The sequence below is a fragment of the Drosophila willistoni genome, unplaced genomic scaffold (genome assembly GCF_018902025.1).
Source record: "Drosophila willistoni isolate 14030-0811.24 unplaced genomic scaffold, UCI_dwil_1.1 Seg169, whole genome shotgun sequence".
NCBI lineage: Eukaryota > Metazoa > Arthropoda > Insecta > Diptera > Drosophilidae > Drosophila > Drosophila willistoni.
Window position 1 is genome coordinate 5841923 of NW_025814128.1, and position 20208 is coordinate 5862130.

Below are 20208 nucleotides of genomic sequence, written 5' to 3' on the forward strand. Positions count from 1 at the left end.
TTGGCACCCGCCAACCACTTGCGGCTTATTTGGATCCTTCTGCCCCTCCACAAACAAATGTGCTCTGTTGATTTGATGATGACGTAGTAGGCTGCAAGCAGCGCTGCCGGCAGCGGTTGAACCGATTTATATGGACTGTAACTTGTGTTCTATTTATCCGATTGGATTGAAATTTCGGGATCTGAGGTCTATCTGAGATTATGTGTTCGGAAACGTCTCCTTCTGTGCGTTACAAACATCTGACCAATTTTATAATACCCTCTGCAAGGGTATAAAAATATCTTTTTATGATTTGGTTGCCCTGTTGACACAAAACGTTGTAAAATGTTTTTTGAGAAAGTGATCGCCTGGTTCACCAACTTTTATTCAATGGGCATGCGCTGCTACCCCGTTGCGAAAATCCTACTAGTTCTCCAATAAATTGTTTTAGTCGCCAAGCTGTACGCATATGCTACGCAATAATTGCCAAGTTAATCAATTGCGATTTTTTAGTCGGGACCCTAGATTGATGTGGATTGTTCACCAATTTGTGCCCTCGTCTTGGACTTTACTTTTGGACACAGTAAAATCCAAGACGAGGGCACAAATTGGTGAACAATCCACATCAATCTAGGGTCCCGACTAAAAAATCGCGTGCAAAGAAAGTAGTCGCCTAGTTGACAAGTTTCCTTGTTGTTGAGAGATTGGTTGCCTGAGTTGACCAAATCTTCTCACTTGATGACGGTTTCACCAAGTCTGTTAATCTTTCAATGTCGGGGTCACCAAAATGACTACTTAATGATTTACTTATGACTAATGAGCTATCGATATCTATAATCGGGTTACATACTTATCTTGACATACATTTCCATTTGTTCTATATTATAATTGTGTTAATGTTATCTTATTTTATATAATGTAAACACCAACAAACGCAATCCGTTCATAAACATCCCGGCCCTCCCTGAAACACAGTTTCTGAATGGGACAATACCTCAACCTTGGTGATTGGTGATTGATCGAACCAATTGATACTTGCATGGGTAGGCTTCGTTTACAAGCACCACATCTCCGACTGTTATGCTGTAGTGGTCCACTTGGGCGCTGTTGCAATGTGGTAAGCCTTGCACACCTGCCTTGGATGCCTTGCCAGTACCCAAGTCGGCCCACGGGGATGTGCCCTAAGTCTGCCTCAGTTATGGTTGTGAGAGGCCTGCCGATCAAGAAGTGTGCTGGCGACAAATAATTGACATCTGTGTCCGAGTTGTAGCACAAAGGTCGTGCTGCTCATCTGCTACAACCGAAACAATCGTGTGTGACTTTCCTTATTAAGTTCCTTGCGCCAAATATCCAAAATCTTTGCCATAACAAAGAGTGATGAGACACCAGGGTGCAGGTTGACAATGTGTTCTAATTCAAGTATCAGCTTGGTAATGCGATGAGATTTCTGTAGCAAAACTGGATGTTTCGTCTCTGTGGACAATTGCGAGTGGTGCAGGTTTGCGCGTGCCGCTAGCATACATTGCGTGCCGCGCTGATTTTCCCAAATGTAAGACAGTTTGAGACCTTGTCTCCAAATGGGCCATTAAAGCGCCGTAGAAATCTGTACACTACAGCAGCGTATGCCATCGTAGATGCGTCCGCGTCGCACAGTGCGGCCTTTTGGCATTTTACATTGCAAAAATAATAGCTCCTAAATTAATAAAGCGATAAAAATTTAAAAAGCTTATGATAAAGAATACCTTAAGCTACAAAAGGAATGTTTGTCAAGAGTGCTGGGTGTTCGTGGTGCTGTAATATTCAAGGTCAAAGTCAGACAATATTTCCAAGCATATTTTTTCTTTAAAAATGGAGCGAAACCCGGTTTTTTCCAATCACAAACGGAATCTATCATTAAATCAAACGACTATGTAACATTCCTAAATGTTTTAATTTTATTTTCTAACATAATTACAAAAAGTAATAAATAAAATTTTTTTACATTTTTATACCCTTGCAGAGGGTATTGTAAAATTGGTCTGATGTTTGTAACGCACAGAAGGAGACGTTTCCGACCCCATAAAGTATATATATTCTTGATCAGCATGAGAAGCTGAGTTGATATAGCCATGTCCGTCTGTCCGTTTGCCCGTCCATCCGTCCGTCTGTGCGTTTGCGTTTTATTCAGCCGTCTTAAAAGCTATCGGGCTGAAATTTTTTTTCGGGGTTTTTTATTACCCGGGAAAAATAAAGTATGAAAACCATCAGGATCGGACCACTATATCATATAGCTCTAGAAGAACTAGAAGAAACATTTTCATAAAAATTGGAGTATGCTATGAAATTTACATATGTGATAATGTTGGATATAAAACCCCAGATCCCAAAATTTGAATGTGATCGGATAAGTATAACACAAGTTACAGTCAATATAATAATCGGCTCTGCCGGCAGCGCTGCTTGCTGTTTACTACGTCTTTCGTCATCAACAGAGTACATGCATACACACACAGACGCAACGCTACATAAACTGTATATGTATGCGTGCGTTGCTTTGCTTTGGGAATGAGGGAAGAAGAAGAACAAATTGTAAAATAGAGAGTAAAATTGTTTTGTATATTGATGAATTGAGTTGCAGAAAACAAACATGTAAAATTATTATTACCAAGGACTGCAAAGTAAACTTCGGCATAGCCGATGTTAGCTTCTTCGATATTTTTACGTTGATTGTGAAAATTTTCTATTGATGGCTGATTTTTTTCAAAATAATTTTCAATATTTACATCAATATCTAATAAACTCAACATTTCGGGAACATAGTTGCTATTTTCCAAATCCTTTTGTGATTGCACGTGTCTCAGTGATGCAATAAGTGGGTCCGAAGAGGCTGCCAGCATGTTAAAAAGGTCTTCATTTTGTCTAACACGAGAAATATTTAATGTATTAGTATATCTGAACCTTTTGTAGTCCTTGTTTTTACGTTCCTGTGCTTCTTCGGATAGCTCTCCACTTGGTAAACACTGATATTCTATTAAATCCTTTCCGTGAGTCAAAATCCTATGTACCGTTGGTGTAAGTTTTTCCATTTCCTTGCAATTCATAAAATTCAAGATAACAGCCAACCTTTTAATGATCTCCTTAGTAACACCTGTTATTAAAGATGTCATTTCATCATTTTCAAAAAATCTCCTTGAAGTATTTCCATCATTCGTGATTCCGTATCCGTACTTTGGGCAGTCAACTTTCAGTCCCAGCTTCCGAGAGAATACAGCTTGTATAATCTTCTTCCGGCTCTGAATTTCCCCAACGCAGAAATTCCATATTCGTAGCAGTTCTCCTCACTGGTTGAATCGTCTAAGTCGTGAAGTTCTTGTTGATTTTTTTTGCAAAGTTTTTTTGCACTATCTCAACGTTGAAATAGTGTTTGTAATTTTGTGTAACACTTTTCCATAAATCATTGTCAGGAAAAAATCAAACTTAACCGTAAATGTTTTTCCACTCTTGGTTTGAAAAAGAGCAGGTTTCAGTTGGCTTATTTGATTTTTTATGTCGCCAACAGTTTATTTGATTAATTCCGAGGACTCCTTTGCATATTTGAATAACAAAGACAAAGATTCCTCCAATGTTCAGAACGTTCCCTTCTTAGGCTCAAAGAAACTTCAGAAGCCATGAACGCATTTTCATCTCATTTTTTGTGAATCTGCTTGTAGGCGCTTTGTCCAGATGATCCATCGTATCCCCATTTGTTGAGTGAAGTCAAATTTTCCGGAAGAAGCTCGACCTCTCCATCAGGAATATTTTACTTTATAAGTTATGGTGTGCATATTTGATTTTTACCTTAAACTCTGTAATAGCGTTTTCGAATGAAACGCTTATCTCCTTCAGCAATCAAATTTCAAAATCATTTGGGTTTTCACACTCGGGGAAAAATTTCAAAATCCTTTCATTTTTTAACAACATTTTTGCACAAATAAATAAAACTGTCTTGAATTATATTGACAAATACCATTCAGTCCGGATTTAAGGCGTTTCCACTTATGAAGTTAAAAATGAACTGTCGCAAACGAGAAGACTAATTACCACTTTATAATATATTTTTTGAATTAACTAGGTAAAACGCAAAATCGGTACTACCATTTTGCATTAATATTTACATCCCATTAGGTAAGCGGGAATAAAAAGGACCAATATGCAACTAGGACCAATTTTTCATCAACTTAAATAACAAAGTACTGGAATCGCTTCTCGGAATCTCAGCAAATACAATTATTTCAGTTGCTCTGCATGTGCCGAACAATTCAATAATTATAGTTGATCTGCGACCGACGCGACGCTCCTAAAATTCCTGTGAAATAAAAGCAGCGCGGCCAAAGTTCCTTGAAAGCTTGACAAACGCAATAATTCTAGTTGATCAGCGACCGTCGCTACGCACCTAAAATTCCTGTGAAATAAAAACAGCGCAGATCAAATATTTCAATTATAATGCGTCTGTGTGAAGCAAAAGCAATAATTCTAGTTAATCTGCGACCGTCGCGAAGCAGCTAAATTCCTTTGAAATAAAGAAACGCAGATCAGCCCTTGATTAAATGTATAATTGTCACTTCAAGATCACTAAATCACCGATCACTGATCGCTGAAAATTAAAGTGGTTGGAACTCAAAAAGTTAATTTGGAATTCGAAGTTTGTATCCTTATTGGCGACATAAATAAATAAAAATTATACAAAATGAAAAAGGGAATAACATTCGTTCAGCAATTGAATGAATAATTTAATGAGTGTCAAATCCACCGCGATTTTCAACTTTATGAAGAATTAAAAAAAATAAAAAATGCGCAGATATTGGCCACCAATGGAAAGCACCACTGAAGGTATCCTCCCGAGTAAGAATGTGGAGTCACCTCCACCTAAGTGGGTCCTTGTTAGGACAAAAGCGGATAACGGAGATCTCCCTCAACCGACATAGTGGGGCATCACGATAGACAGCCTTGATGATCTTTTCACATAACACTATCGTTCTTTGGAGAATTTGGAAACTTTGAAAAAGGAAGAACTGCAAACTACACTGTTATACTTGGAAAATGAAGAAATACTTACAACATTAACATACGATAATTAAATAACGGGTTAGTGAAGAAGTTGCCTTTTAGAAATTGTAATTCGAATTTATTTTCGGGCAAATTAAACCCAAACATACCCAATTTAAAATAACTTTGATTCAGTAATGAAGAAAGTTTGAAAAAATTGAAAATAATTTAATGATAAAAACTAAAAATTATACCCAATTTTATTCAAAGAAAAAGGAAATTACATCTTTAAAACAAACTGAATAAAAAGAATTATTTTTAAATTCGTAAAATCAAAAAACTGAAAAAAAAGTATTATTTTTAAGTTCTTAAAATCAAAAAACAAGTTGGAGAGCAGAAATAAGTACAACTTAAACAATGGAAGAGATCAAACAGTCAATTACATGTTTGGTGGTTTGGTTTGACAGAGGAGCTAAAAAAATAAAAGTAGAAAGTAACAATCTTACAAGATAGGCGTGGGGAAACTGTGGTCGAAGTGGTTAGCCCACCCACTCGGGCAATAAACGCATATGACCTTATGCAGATGGCAACCTTCCCCTATTGCGTAAAGAAGATAGAAATATTTTCAGGCGAACCCTATAAGCAGATATAATCATCCAGGATTATCAGGTAGTCAGGATGAAGCCTATGTATAGGGCAGTGGTTTTCCATCTGATATCCAAAATACGGGGCGATGCAGATGAGATGCTCTACATATGCAATGTGCCCAATGATAGTTGGGAGGAAATAAGGGCGGCATTAGCCTCCCATTATGAGGACAAACGAGACCTAGGAACTTTGGAAAACGAAATGAGTGTGATAGTCCGAAATAACTCTTTGGCAGATAGAAAAGTACGACAGTTTTTAATCGACACTGGCGCAAACAAAAACTTCATTAGTCTAGATCTTTCAGAGGGTGCTATTCAAGTACAAAAGACCTTTTTAGTGCAATCAGCAAATGGACCCATCAAAATTTCACAATTCCTCAATGCACCTTTCTTCACTTCTCTGCGTAATGATATTTCACTAACCTTCTTTACTCTTTCTAATTTAAAAAGTTTTGATGGCATTTGATGATACACTAAAAAATTTGAAAGCAAAAGTTGATAGGGAACATAACATAGAGACCATAGAAATTCCGAAGAGGTCAGGCGTCAGCTGTTAGAACGATGTTATTTCTAACGTGCAGCTGTTAGAACGTTTGTTATTAATGGCAAATAAAATAAAAGCGTTTGCGGCAACTTGTCAGATCTGAAAGGCATACAAATATAACAGACACCACAATAAGCAACTTCTACAGCCCCTTCCAACCCCTGTACCGAACTATCCGTGCGAAATTCTACACGTGGACGTCTTCATGTTGGAGAAGCACAAGTTTCTTACCTGTATAGACAAATTTTCCAAATTTGCCAAGCTTTTCCCTCTACAATCTAAATCGGCTCTCAAGCTACGTGAAAAAGTAGCAGAAGTGCTTCACTATTTCACGGCACCTAAGATTTTGGTGATGGACAATGAGAGGGCCTCCTTCGTCCAACAGTTCATAATTACCTAAGATCATTGGAAATAGAGGTATACCACACACTTACGCAGGGAAGCGAAGCGAACTAAATCCGGTTGATATTTCTCTTGACAGGGTTTCCCGGATAAATTATAAAGGGCTAACAAATTTCAAACGCGAAACATTTGAGGACATCAGGGGGCTGATCGAACGTCGACGAGAACTTGCCATTAATAGACAAGTTAAAAACAAGAAACCCATTCAGTACGCCAAAGGGGAATAAAATAAGCAAATCAAGGGTAAGGAAAAGAAGTTATACAGTAAAGAAGAGGAACATAGAAAAGTGACAGTTCGTCCTAAGTCTGATAAACTCTTTCACAAGGCACACCTTAAATCTAACCGTAAGCGTCGATAATTCCCCCATTTGGGCTTACTATTATTAATTTTTCGTTGTTGCTGTTTACCTATGTTTTTCTTTGGGTATGTCGCGATTAAAAAATTGTTCGAAATCATTATCTTTTATCAAAATAATTATTAACTGGCACTCTTCACAAACCTGGTAAATAATAATAAACAAGAAGAATACTAACCTAACATTATAAGTAATATTTAATGTCTCCACCAACAAAGATGCCCACTCTACAATAGTCTGCTACAGCTCATTTCTTCAGCTCCTATTATCCCACTCCAAAGCTTGCTATTGCAAGGTGACCTCCTCAAATAAGAGGAAGTTAAGTCATATTTAAACAGGTATTTGCAAAACAGCATTACGCAATGTTATCATTTAAATACGCATTTTTAAGGCGAGGTTGTCTTAGTTTTATGGTTTACAAATCGGTGTCGCAGATCGCCGCATATCGGGACCATATACATCTGATAGGTAAATATTTCACCTACCTAGTGTATGTAGTCCGGCATTGATCCTAGTTGATCCTTGTTAGTTGTATTCCACCAAAGTTAAAAAAAAGGACAATATTTAGTGTATTTTTTAAACGCTTCTAGTTCAATAACGTTTTAGGTAATTATTAAAATGTATGTATCATGTTATTAATAAAGAACATGCTTTTTCGATAAAACCAGATAAATCTAAGATCGATTGTTAAAATCGCCCAATATTCAGTTTTAAAGTTGAGATTTTTTGTAAAAATTATCATTTATTCCCATTTACTACAAACGTTTCAACTTTGGGCTCTAGCCTCAAGCACACATGAATCTCAACCGATTTAAAATTTTTTTTTCTAAAAATTATCATTTATTCCCACATGAATCTCAGCCGGTTTAAAAACTTTTTTGGATTCAAAATCTCTAAACTATATCCTTTTGTTTGTATATATCATTTTTGCCAAACCGGGGATTTAATACGTTGTAGAATATCCAAATCTGCTTGCCATTTGAGCCCATTGTCCGGTAGTTGTTTAGGGAGTTCGTCATCGCATGACAAATCGTGAAGCCATAATTGTTGAAGAGTATTTTGAATTGGACCGCAATTGGTGCCAAAAGCCCAAGGGGATCAATCTGTGACCTATTTTATGAGACAATGTATCAAGACTAGGTTGCCACTAAAATCCAAGGACCTTCACTGGAGATGATTGTGTAGAATCAGTTTCTTCTGTTGGTATGCGAGGTGTGTTCGATACCCATTTCCCAAGCTCCAAATTAGCACAGGACATTATTTTTATGATTTCCTTTCGATTTTGTACCAATTGCCCCTCACTGTTTGACCCAGTGAGCAAAATGGTCCGTTGTCCATTATTGACTTCATCTGGTGGCAATTAGCGCATATGCCCCAAATCAAGGTATTCCTTCATACAGTTGACATATTTTTCCCATAGATTTTCATCCTGTTGTAACCATCGTTCCACCGATTGGAAACGATTAAGAGCTCCTTGTAGAATATTCCCGAATTCAGGATTAGTGACCTTGAATTGAAGTTCCACCAAGGACCTGCCCTTTTCATCTCGTGTGTGTGTAGCGAGAAAGTGTTTCTCTACTTGTTCATCATCAGGTCCCAATTTGGTTGTGGAACTGATGTCCTCTAGCTCCCAAAACCTCTGGAGCGAAGCGTTAATATCAATGCATAATGTGAAAGCGGAAGCGAAAAAATTCGAAAATCGATGATATTGCAATGAGTTTGCCCGTATTAACGTACAACTTTTTCCCTGTAATTGTAGACCAAACATGTTCACCACCCAAAAGAACGTCAATTGGAGCACTTGTGGTAAATTCCGAGTAAGCGAGTTGATGATCGTTAAAGAAATCAAGTACCGATGCGTCAATGTTCTGCCGTTCCAGTGTTGATGTGATTTTGCCAAGAATATGAGCCTGTACCGTCAAGTGATTGTTTGAATACCTTGGCTTGATCTGGAGCGTGCTGTTTTCCCTTGTGGTGTCAGCCTGAACCGAAGAAATTCCTGCGACCAAAATGGATGATGCCGACCGTGGTAATCCAAGTGCTTGTATGCATCATTCTGTTACATATGAAAGTTCCGACCCAGTATCCAGTAAGATACGACATACATTATGCTTTGACTTAAACCTTTTCCTATTGTCAATTTCGCAGAGTTTTGCGAACAAACCGTTGCTGGTGCACTCCCATTATGAGCAACTAGCTTGATGTGAACAAAGCGTGATGTGAAGCGTTTAGACTACGCTGATTCTCCCTTTTATCTTATAGCAAGTTCCTTGAAGCCATTGAGTTATCTGGATCGTGGACCAGAGAATGGTACTTACCTTTACAATACTTGCATGAGAATGATGTTGGACACTTTTTGACCATATGCCCTGATTTCAGGCAATTATAACAAAGCCTTTTCCCTGATGAACATACGACGTTCTGCAAGTGTTAAATCCATGAATTGTTGACAGCCATACAACTTATGGTCTGTCGCCTGACATTTGGTACAGCTGCCAGCTTGAACTGCAACCATCGAGTGTGTGACCCTTTTTGTATATGTTATTTGCTCCGGCGTTTTGCCTCCAGGCGCAATCTCCCGTTTGCTGAGCTCTAATTCCTCACGCCGATCACCTAAGAACTTGAAGAATTTCTCCAGTGTGGGCGCCACGTTGCCCATGCTGCGCTCAATAATATCAGTGTGTTGACGGTCTAGGTTTCACGAGCAAGAGGTTGAGAAAGCCGTGTCGGATAGTGTTGATTAAGTCGAAGCCTAATACTTAGTTTCAATTGATTTACAGGTGAGGTGTAGCCCTGGTACTTACCTTTACAGCGGCTACAGAATGACAATTAAAATGTAGCATTAAATGTTGAGTTTGGAGGGCGATTAGCATCTTTGGCTAAACAACATGTTTAGGCACAAATGTTGAGAACTGTCTTCAGGTGAGTTCCTACATAAGGAGGAGCATTGGGCAAGAGACCTCAGAAAATAAAACCTAGTGGAACTGACCAAACAGTCTGTCCTAAAACAAGTGAAAACAAAAAGTGCCAGTACTCTACTGTGAAAAAAAGTAGTGAAAAAAAGTAGTGACAATATAAAAAAAGGTAAAACGATGAAGCAAAACGAAGGCATCCTGGAGAACTCTCCGACATATATATGTATTCTTAACAAGATGAATCTTATTAATAATAAAGACAAACAAAAGTATATCACATCCTGTTATAATAATAATCAATTTAATAAGAGAAAGTTCAATCTCACATACATTTCGTCCGTTCTGTTGTCTATCGTACGTAAATCTTTGCTCACCATCAGGCCCGGACTGGCCCACCGGGCAACCGGGCAAATGCCCGGTGGGCCCTCAAGGTAGGGGGCCCCTTTTAATGAAATTTCATGTAGTAGAGTAGTAGTTTTTAGTCACTAGGGCCCTTCGTACGAGGTTCCCACCAAGAATCATTTTTGTACCATAATAAATCGATGGGCGCTGGGGCCCCTGTCGTTCACAGACTGGAAAAGACGGGGCCCTTTAAAACGAAAGAAGTATAGAAAAATTTTCTTGAAAAAAGTTGAATGTAGCAATATACCAGTCAGCCTCTAGGGGCCCTTCAAACGAGGTTCTCAGTACGAATCATTTTTTAAACGTAATAAACTGATGGACGCTGGGGCCCCTGGAATTCAGAAGCCCTGTAAGCTACTGGAACTTTAGACATTGTTTTCAAAATTTTAGAAACTTTCTTGCTTATGGCAGTTCAAAAAAAAAACTTCAATCAAATTGAAAATGAACGCTTTATTAAAGCCTTATACTTACAGAGCAATTTACTTCAAAAACTTTTGACTGTTCGATGATTTAAAATCTAGTAAAATTACGCCTTACGTAGAAGTGCATTGTTGAAAAAAGATAGGCAAATAAAATTGTTTGTTTGTTTGTAAGAAGTCGTTTTTGTTTTATTCACATAAGCGATCATACTTGATGTAAAACCTAAAAATGTGTACCTTTCCTCGACATAATTTTTCACGCAGGTAGTATAGGGGGCCCTTCAACTTCAATGCCCGGTGGGCTCTCAGGGTCCCAGTCCGGGTCTGCTCACCATATCCAAATATTGCTGGAGCTGACGGACCTTTACTTTAAATTTTTCCTGAAGGTCGCGTTTCCCTGCGAGTCTTCGTTGTTGTCTTTAAAAATCTCTACTAACTACCAATTCCCTGCCTGCTAAGCTATTCTTTGGCTATTAATCTGGCTGCTATATTTAAGCCTTCCTTATATTTTTCATCTGTGAAGGAGTGGTGGTCGGTTATTCCACTCTGTAACATTTGGTTATGGTAACTAATCTATTGCCTCTGTATCTTACTTATTTCGATAAAAATCTTGCTAGTTAATGCTTAGTTCTAGCATCTAACTTGTGACGAGTCACAATACATGGCAGCGTCTGACACCCCATTACCGTTCCCCTACTGATGTATATATTTAAGTAAACTACGCCTATGCAGGGCCCCTCTGTTGGTTATCTTTCGTTACGCCCATGGAGGGCATATTTATATGTTCCAACGTGGAATTAACTGTAGTTCTTTTCGACAGACGATGCTCATGATCTAAACTAGACATCTGCATGAATGTCAAAAAAGTGACATTCGGATATACTACTCTCAAATTGAGTTGAGTGAATATGAGTGCGAAACGGAATAAGTATGAGTGAGTGGATAGGCTTGCTTTATACTTGGCCGCACAATGTTAAAACAGAGAGTATAAGTGAGTATGTTTCGAATGTATCCGAATGACAGGTGCCGACACAGCATTATATGCAATATTTGACTACAGCAATAACAAAACAAACGAAAACAAAAACAACAAAATACGCTTTAAATTACATACTTTCTCACTTTGGATAGTTTTTCATCCTTCCACTTTTGCGACTGCTGTGTTTCAACGATGCAAAGAAAATAAATACACAAAATATGTACTTGATACACCCTGATACTTGAATAACTCGAATGTTTTTAGATGTGTCAAATTTGTCACTCCGTTTTACTGAGTACTCAGTCAGTACTCAGTGTCATTCAATTTGCTTTGTATGAGTACCAAAATATACTAATACTCATACACACTCACTCATTGTGCGTCTGTCACTCACTCTATTCAATTCTATCCGAGTATACTCTATTTTACTTATTAAGTGAATGAAGTCATGCAGCTGTCTAATCTAAACCTATCTCTTTCTGACTAACGACTTGGCGTGGCAGCGGCGTCGACGCGTCGCGGAGTGGGCAATCTCTCAGCATCGGTCGCTGCGCCGCGAGCCGACGCCAATTGGAAAAGCAAAGAAATCGAAAGTGAAAGAGAGGGACTGAGATCGTGACGCGTGCCAAAGCACAAGATGCATCGTATGTTTTCACCGTTAGGACATAAGTAGGCAGAGCAAGGGTGGGTTTGTACAGAGAGCTAGAATTAGGAGAAAATCACTTCACCAGTGACCACGAGAGTGTAAGGTTTAACAAGTGAAACCAACAGCAGGAGTAAAGAAACACAGTGCCATAAAAAAATCAACAAGTGGAATACAAGGAGTAGCAGGTGAGCCCATGTCCTAAGATCTTTTTTGCTTGAGTGCGGTAGGGATTAGTTAGTTATCAATAAACCCTGTACTATTATCATTTAACACACCCAGCATTATTTCTTTATTTGTCACTAAATTTATGTCTACCCTTTCCCTTCCCTTTTCCTTGGCCACTTAACCTTTTGAGTGGAGCCGAAGGATCAACGGACTTCGGCAGGATGAGTTATTCTCCTGCAGACGAAGTCAGTCGCTGATCTCAAGGCTCAGTCACTCAAGGTGAAGAGGCAACGGATCTTGGCCAAACGGGTTTTGCTTGGCAGACGAGATCAGTCGTTGCATTTCCTCTTCACCGTCCCTTTCCAATAACCCCACTAACATTTCCCTTCACGCTTCCCCTTCCCAGTCCAAGAGGCAACGGATCTTGGCCAAGCGGGCTTCACTTGGCTTGGAGAGAAAGAATTCGATTCTGCTAAAATAACTGCTGCCTGACGATCGGACGCCAGACCGTAAACCAACCGCTCGCCGACCATGGGGTCGGCGTTATTTTATCCGCAAAAGGCAAGACGCGTTACAATATCTTATCTAATGATCCTGTCCTCTGCTGCTTGTCCGTAAATGGGTAAAGCTCGCCTCGCCTCCCGTCGCCCTGCCACCGTCCGTTTCTCGTCTTTGCAACTATATTGTTGCGTTACTGCTTCTTTGCAACTGTGTCGGTTCCTCGCTGCTGTTTCTTGTTGCCGACTTGCAACTACACATGGTGTATATATTAGACAACTGCATGACTTCATTCACTTAATAAGTAAAATAGAGTATACTCGGATAGAATTGAATAGAGTGAGTGACAGACGCACAATGAGTGAGTGTGTATGAGTATTAGTATATTTTGGTACTCATACAAAGCAAATTGAATGACACTGAGTACTGACTGAGTACTCAGTAAGACGGAGTATCAAATTTGACACATCTAAAAACATTCGAGTTATCCAAGTATCAGGGTACATATTTTGTGTATTTATTTTCTTTGCATCGTTGAAACACAGCAGATGCAAAAATGGAAGGAGGAAAAAATACCCAAAGTGAGAAAGTATGTAATTTAAAGCGTATTTTGTTGTTTTTGTTTTCGTTTGTTTTGTTATTGCTGTAGTCAAATATTGCATATATCTTTCTGCTTAGCTTGTGACCTGTCCATAAATGTTTTTTGAGTAATTTCTTTCAGATTTAATTTAGTTCAATTAAAATATACAGGTTGTTAAAAGAGGGGCGAGCACAAGAGAGATCCTTGCACAGGAAATAAAGGAGAATCTGCATTCTGGATTGTATAGCTTAATAGGGGTTTTGAAGTACAGATTCTGTACGCACAACAAAAAAACAACAAAAAAGCTGTGTCGGCACCTGTCATTCGGATACATTCGAAACATACTTACTTATACTCACTTATACTCTCTGTTTTAACATTGTACGGCCGAGTATAAAGCATGCCTATCCACTCACTCATACTTATTCCGTTTTGCACTCATATTCACTCAACTCAATTTGAGAGTAGTATATCCGAATGTCACTTTTTTGACATTCATGCAGATGTCTAGTATATATACCAAATGATATATTTTTTTAGTTTCGATATTGGGGCCACTAGCCAACTGCCTTTAAAATCGGACGCACGCACTTTTTATTTTTTGAGCAATATTTTGCTTTAATATTATACTCTGTCTCTTACCACTGGTGGGGGAAACAAGAGGTTTTTTATTTTGCTTCCTACAGCTGATCTTAGCAATTACACTAGCATAAAAATTCAGACCTTAAGGAGCTGATTCTCTTAGTCTTTTACCACAGGTGGGGGAAAACTGCAGAGTTCCTTTTTCCCGAAGGACCGAAATGAATAAGGATTCCAGGGAGAAGGAAAATAACCCAATCTTAATTCGTTGAATTCAAAATATGAACTGATTTTATTTACAAAACTACTGCGTTTATATAGGTAATCTTAGGCTCTATTGACAATTCTTCTTAGAAGATCTTATAGTGAGACTCAAACCCACGTTTTCAGGGGTTGAAAAAAAATTATTTTGGGCACGGCGTCGGCCACTTGACATCCTGCCGTCGTCTTCTTTTGGTATAGTTTAAAATTACAAGTGTTTTTCCCACAACGTGTGTTGCTGATTGTAATTCTAGTCATATGCTAGGTTAGTTGTTTGTGATAAGAGTACAGTAGTATTGTATTTTTCTTTAGTGCATCGGATTTGATGCTGCTTCAGATGAACATGATGTTTATTCTTAAACACTATCCAAGTGACCTCTGGATAGTCAGGTCAGGTCATTTGAGTCCATTGATATTTACTATTTTATAAATGTCCTTTCAATGGTGGTGGCACATTCTCGTGTGCTTATGTACGCGGATGATGTTAAGCTTTACCTCAGTTTTAGAGATATATCGTCGTCCTGCCTAAATGATACACAAAGTCGGTGTGAAACAAACCTATTAAAACTCAACAGCTCTAAATGTAAAATTATGTCTTTTTACACATGCACTCCATACTTAGCAACTTATTATCCTAACTAAACCCCCTTAGAGCGGTTAGATATTTTCAATGACTTAGGTGTTCTTAAGGATCATAAATTAACTATTAATCCCCATATTTCCACTGCTGTAAAGCTATGAATTTTCTTGGGTTTGTAAAACGCAACACAACCAAAATTCTGTTTACTTCATTAGTCCGCCCTATCTTAGAGTAAGGATCTTGCAGACGCGCTAAAGTTAAATTGAATCAGTTTAAAAGCAATTTCTGATTTTTGCTCTTCGCGGTCTAAGTTGGGATCGCAATAACAATTTGCCATCAAACTCAATGCTTTGAACCTTTTCGAATACTGTGATCTGATTACAATTTTCTTTATCCCGCAATCAGATCAGAAGCCTCTCTTTCTCTTCTAAAAACCTCTATTCTATCACATTTAGCTCGTAATTAGCTGTAGTTGTAGTTGTACCGTCCGATATACGGCAGCGCCCACGGTTGGTCGGGCCGAAGGTGGACAACTCTCTGCTTGGGCTCGCGTGAACCGGCTACGTCCTGGTGTCGTAAGGGCTACTTGTAGGTACTTCGCATTGTACGCGTTAACGTCCAGACAATAAATGCACAATATATGTATATATGTATATACTAGAGAGCTGTGTTTAAGATTAAACATCGTGTTCATCTGATCACCAAATATATATAACGAAACAAAAACATGAAATAAAATTGAGTCATAAAGAATCCTATGTCAAGTATTGCTTAAAATCAAACAAACAGGCATCCACACTCTGTGGAAAACTTTTAAGAATATAGCAATGAGCATGAAATATAAACAATCAAAAAAAAACAACATTGACGATACTTATAACGCTTGTCATGAAATAATTTGAAGTTTTAAATTTAAAATCAGTTGCTCAAGATAAGTCGATACGACCACCCGCGTACATTGGGAATGATATCTCTGTCTTTTGCGAAAAGGAATGACATCATTGAGCCCTTACTAAAGTAATTTTCCACAATTATGTTTACCATTTGGTTGACCTTTGCCTTCGCCTTGTTCTATTGGCTTTATAGAGTCAATAAGAACTATCATGTTTTGGGTTTTTTTGCTAAACGAGTCTATACCCAAAATGGCAAACCAGTGGAAAGTCTAGTGGCAGTGCCCAAGGGATTAAGTGGTTTAAGGAATTTGTTTGCTAATTTTGGCAAGGATAATGCTAGTGTGTTTGTGAATGGGCAGGACTATGTTAAGTGTTGTTGATGCTGAATACGCCGAAATAGTGCTTAACGATCAGAATTTGATAAACAAAGGTCTGGTCTACACATTTCTGGAACCTGCACTTAAAAATGGATTGCTTATTGCATCAGGTCAGAAATGGCATAGCCGTAGGAAAATGCTAACACCCACGTTTCATTTTAATATAATGGGTCAATTTCAAGAGGTTTTCAAAACTGAAAGTCTGAAATTTGTTCAACCATTTCTAAAAGAAGAGGAAATTGATATAACTCTGAATGATATTATTCCACGATTTACACTAAATACCATTTGTGAGACCGCAATGGGTATCAAATTGGATGACATGGCTGAAGAGGGCGATCGTTATCGGAATAGTTTCTCAAAGATTGATCAATGTTTTGCCAGGCGTTCGACTAATCCTTTTCTTTTTTCTTTGGAACAGGAAAATTTATGATTTAATAGCGGCAAAAGATTATGAACCACACTTGAAAGAAGTTCATAGGTTTTCCAGTGAGATTATAGCTAAACGTAAAGTCCTTTTCGAGAAGGAATTAGAGCAACGTAATACAAAGACAACAGAGGATGATTTATTCATCAACAAGAAGCAACGCTATGCCATGCTGGATACTTTGGTTTGCGCCGAAAGCGATGGATTAATCGATCATGCGGGTATATGTGAGGAAGTTGACACTCTGATGTTTGCTGGCTTTGATACCACCTCAATGGGTCTCATATTTGGGCTAATAAATATGTCTGTCTATCCGGAGCTGCAGGATCTTTGTTTTAAGGAGATTGAGGAGTATGTAGATAATGACTTTAGCAATTTGGATAGTAATCTGCTGGGCAAGCTAAAGCATCTGGAATGCTTTGTTAAGGAAACAATGCGATTTTATCCATCTGTGCCTATTATCAGCCGGAAAACTATTCAAGATACCGCTTTATCGAATGGCTTGGTTTTGCCCAAAAATACAGATGTCACCTTGCTTATTTTTGATATTCTTCGTAATCCAAAACACTGGGACTCACCAGATGATTTCAAACCAGCACGCTTTCTACCCGAAAATTCTCAAAATCGTCCAACATATGCATTTGTTCCTTTTAGCGCGGGATAGAGAAACTGCATAGGTCAAAAATATGCCATGCAGGAAATGAAAAGTCTAATCGTGGTTATACTAAAACGTTTCAAGATTTTGCCTCTTGTCGATCCCAAAACTCTTGTATTTAATGTTGGCATTACTTTAAGAACTAAAACTGATATAAAAGTTAAACTTGTGAGACGTAAATGAGTTAATTGCATTTTTGTAAATAAAACTTATCAGTAATTAACAGCAAAAAAAAAACAATTTTCAACCCCCGAAAACGTGGGTCAGTATTTTTAAGAACAATTGTCGTCTTATATATTCTAAGATCTCATATATATTAGAGAGCTGCATGAATGATAGAAAAATCAATTCGAGTTAACAACATTTAAAACCAAATAAATGAGTTGAATGACTTTGAAAATCGACTTCAACTAAATGAGTGTGCGACGTAAAAATCAGTCGCACAACATTCAAACGAAACAAAACGAATTGAATGAGTTAGAAAGTGAGTCAATGAGTTGCTATGATTCGAATGCATTCGAATTCCAATTCTGATTTTAGTATTTAGTATTTATTTGTATTGTATATTTTTTAACTATATGTGATTACTGTAACTAAAAAACTAGAGTGGTTAGTGGCTCAGTGGGGACCTACTCAGACTACAATACTGTTGTTATCGGGTTCAAACCCCCTACAGAGATAGAGAAGAATTTTTTTTCCAAATAGTGAAGTATATTAAAAAGTAGATCCATTGTGTAAATGATGGATTAAAGAATATAATTTTTTTTTATAATATATTAGAAAGCCTTATTTATGTTTTCACGGTTCGTGGCAACTAGGAATCTAATTTAGAAAAAATAGATTTTACAAAATTTGTCCCAAATTGTCAAATCCAAAACTGTGTCCTTAAGTTTTTGGTGTATAGCATATTTTAATTTTAATAGCCCCCATTTCGCCATTATTTTCCATACATTTTTGATAAAATAATTAGTCTTTGTTGCTTTTAAACATCCCAATAAAAATGAGTCAATTCGAATAATTCTAATGATTCGAGTGCCTTAGTACAATTCGATGTTTTGACACTCAATTCATTGCCTTTCATTAAACAGAGTTACGTATTTTGCGAGATATGACAAGTACAAACTCACACTCATTAATTTCATTGTGTAGTTGTCACTCATTTATTTGAATTCAATTCGAATGGATTCATTTGACTTTGACTTTGCTTCCATTCATGCAGCCCTCTAATATATATCCACAACAGTTTGTCAAATAAAATCATTTCATTAGTTTATTTTCCTTCTCTTAACCAAATCGAATAAGATAGAATGTAAGACAAAGGATTGCTATGATTCGAATGCGAATCCCAAGTATGATTTTAGGGTTTAGTATTGTATAATTTTTAATTATGTGCGATTGCTAAATGATTGAACTAGTCTGGTCGGTAAGCCATTACGGACCTACTCAGACTAAAATACTGTTCTTATGCATTTTTTTTAACCATGCACCCAAAATGTATGGAACAGGCATAAGGAAGCTTTTCCGAAGTCAGCCGTCAACAGCCGAGATAATCCAGCCATGTGTGTCCGTCCGTCTGTGCGTATGAACACCTAGATTTCGGAGACCATAAGAACCAGGGCCACCAAATTTGATATGTAGACTCGTGTAGTATGTATAGTGACCGAGTTTATTTCCACTCCCACTTCCGCCCCCGAAAGTCAAATAAAACTGAATTTCACGAAAACTAACAAAGATAAAGTGTGCAAATTTGGTACGTAGATTTGTTTAGTAATTTAGAAAAAAATAATTTATTGCTTATCGTAATAAAATTGAGAATTTTTTTATTTTAATTAACGATATACAAAATTGTATTAGAAACACGCATAATCGTAAAAAAAGAGAGGCTTCTGATCTGATTACGGGATACAGAAGATTGTAATAAAACATAGGACTCGAAAAGGTTCATGCAAAGAATAGTTAGAACTACAGTGTTTTAAGGATATATATATATAGACGTAGTCGTACAACGCTCAGTACGAACAAGTGGCCCATATGACACCAGGCCCGGGCCTGTTACGAATGACCCTAAGTAAAGTTAGTGTTACAACCTCTACCCACTCCGACCTAAGGGCATAGGCGTATTACATATATAAACATAAATTAAACTAGAGAAATAGAAAATATTAAATGTAATGAGATAATAGGTTACATATAAAAAGAAAACAGGATAGGTTAAAATAAAGATGATTACTAATTACGAGCGAGGAAGGACAAGATCGCAGTTTTTATACCCGGACGCGATGTTTCGGAACCGATAACGTGCCAAAGTTGTAGTCACTACATAGTATACGAAAAGGTTCATGATAGAAAAGTTAGTTGTGCAAGTGGGAAGTATAAGCGGTGTGAAATTGCGGGTCCTTCTAGATGGAACAGAAATGTTAATTTGGCTCACTCACCATGATCTCACCATTCAAAAGTTTGTAAAGAAAAGTTACACCAAGCATTGTTCTACGATTAGTTAAAGAAGGAAGGTTAATTAACTGAAGTCGACTAGAATAAGATGGAAGTTGTACAGTTGGATCCCAGCGCAAATCACGAAAGGCAAAGAGTAAAAACTGTTTTTGTACAGATTCTAATTTGTTTTGATAAAACTCATATTGAGGAGACCAAACACAAGATCCATATTCTAATATGTGGCGGACTAAAGAAGTATAAAGTATTTTGGTAATATATGGATCCTTGAACTCGTTCGACCAGCGCTTTATAAAGCCAAGAACACTCTTAGCCCTACTAACAGTAGTCGATATATGCTGATTAAAACTAAGTTTGTGGTCGATTAAGATCCCCAAATCTTTTACAACCAAGGAAGTATTATTAATTTTTTCTAACGGGAAATTATTTAAAAAGTAACTCGGTAATTG

At 37.6% G+C, this 20208-nt stretch overlaps 1 pseudogene; it reads left to right on the plus strand.

Annotated features, from left to right (window-relative positions):
- The first annotated feature begins 15969 nt into the window (after positions 1-15969).
- On the plus strand, positions 15970-17491 carry LOC26529728 (annotated as a pseudogene).
- The last annotated feature ends 2717 nt before the right edge of the window (positions 17492-20208 follow it).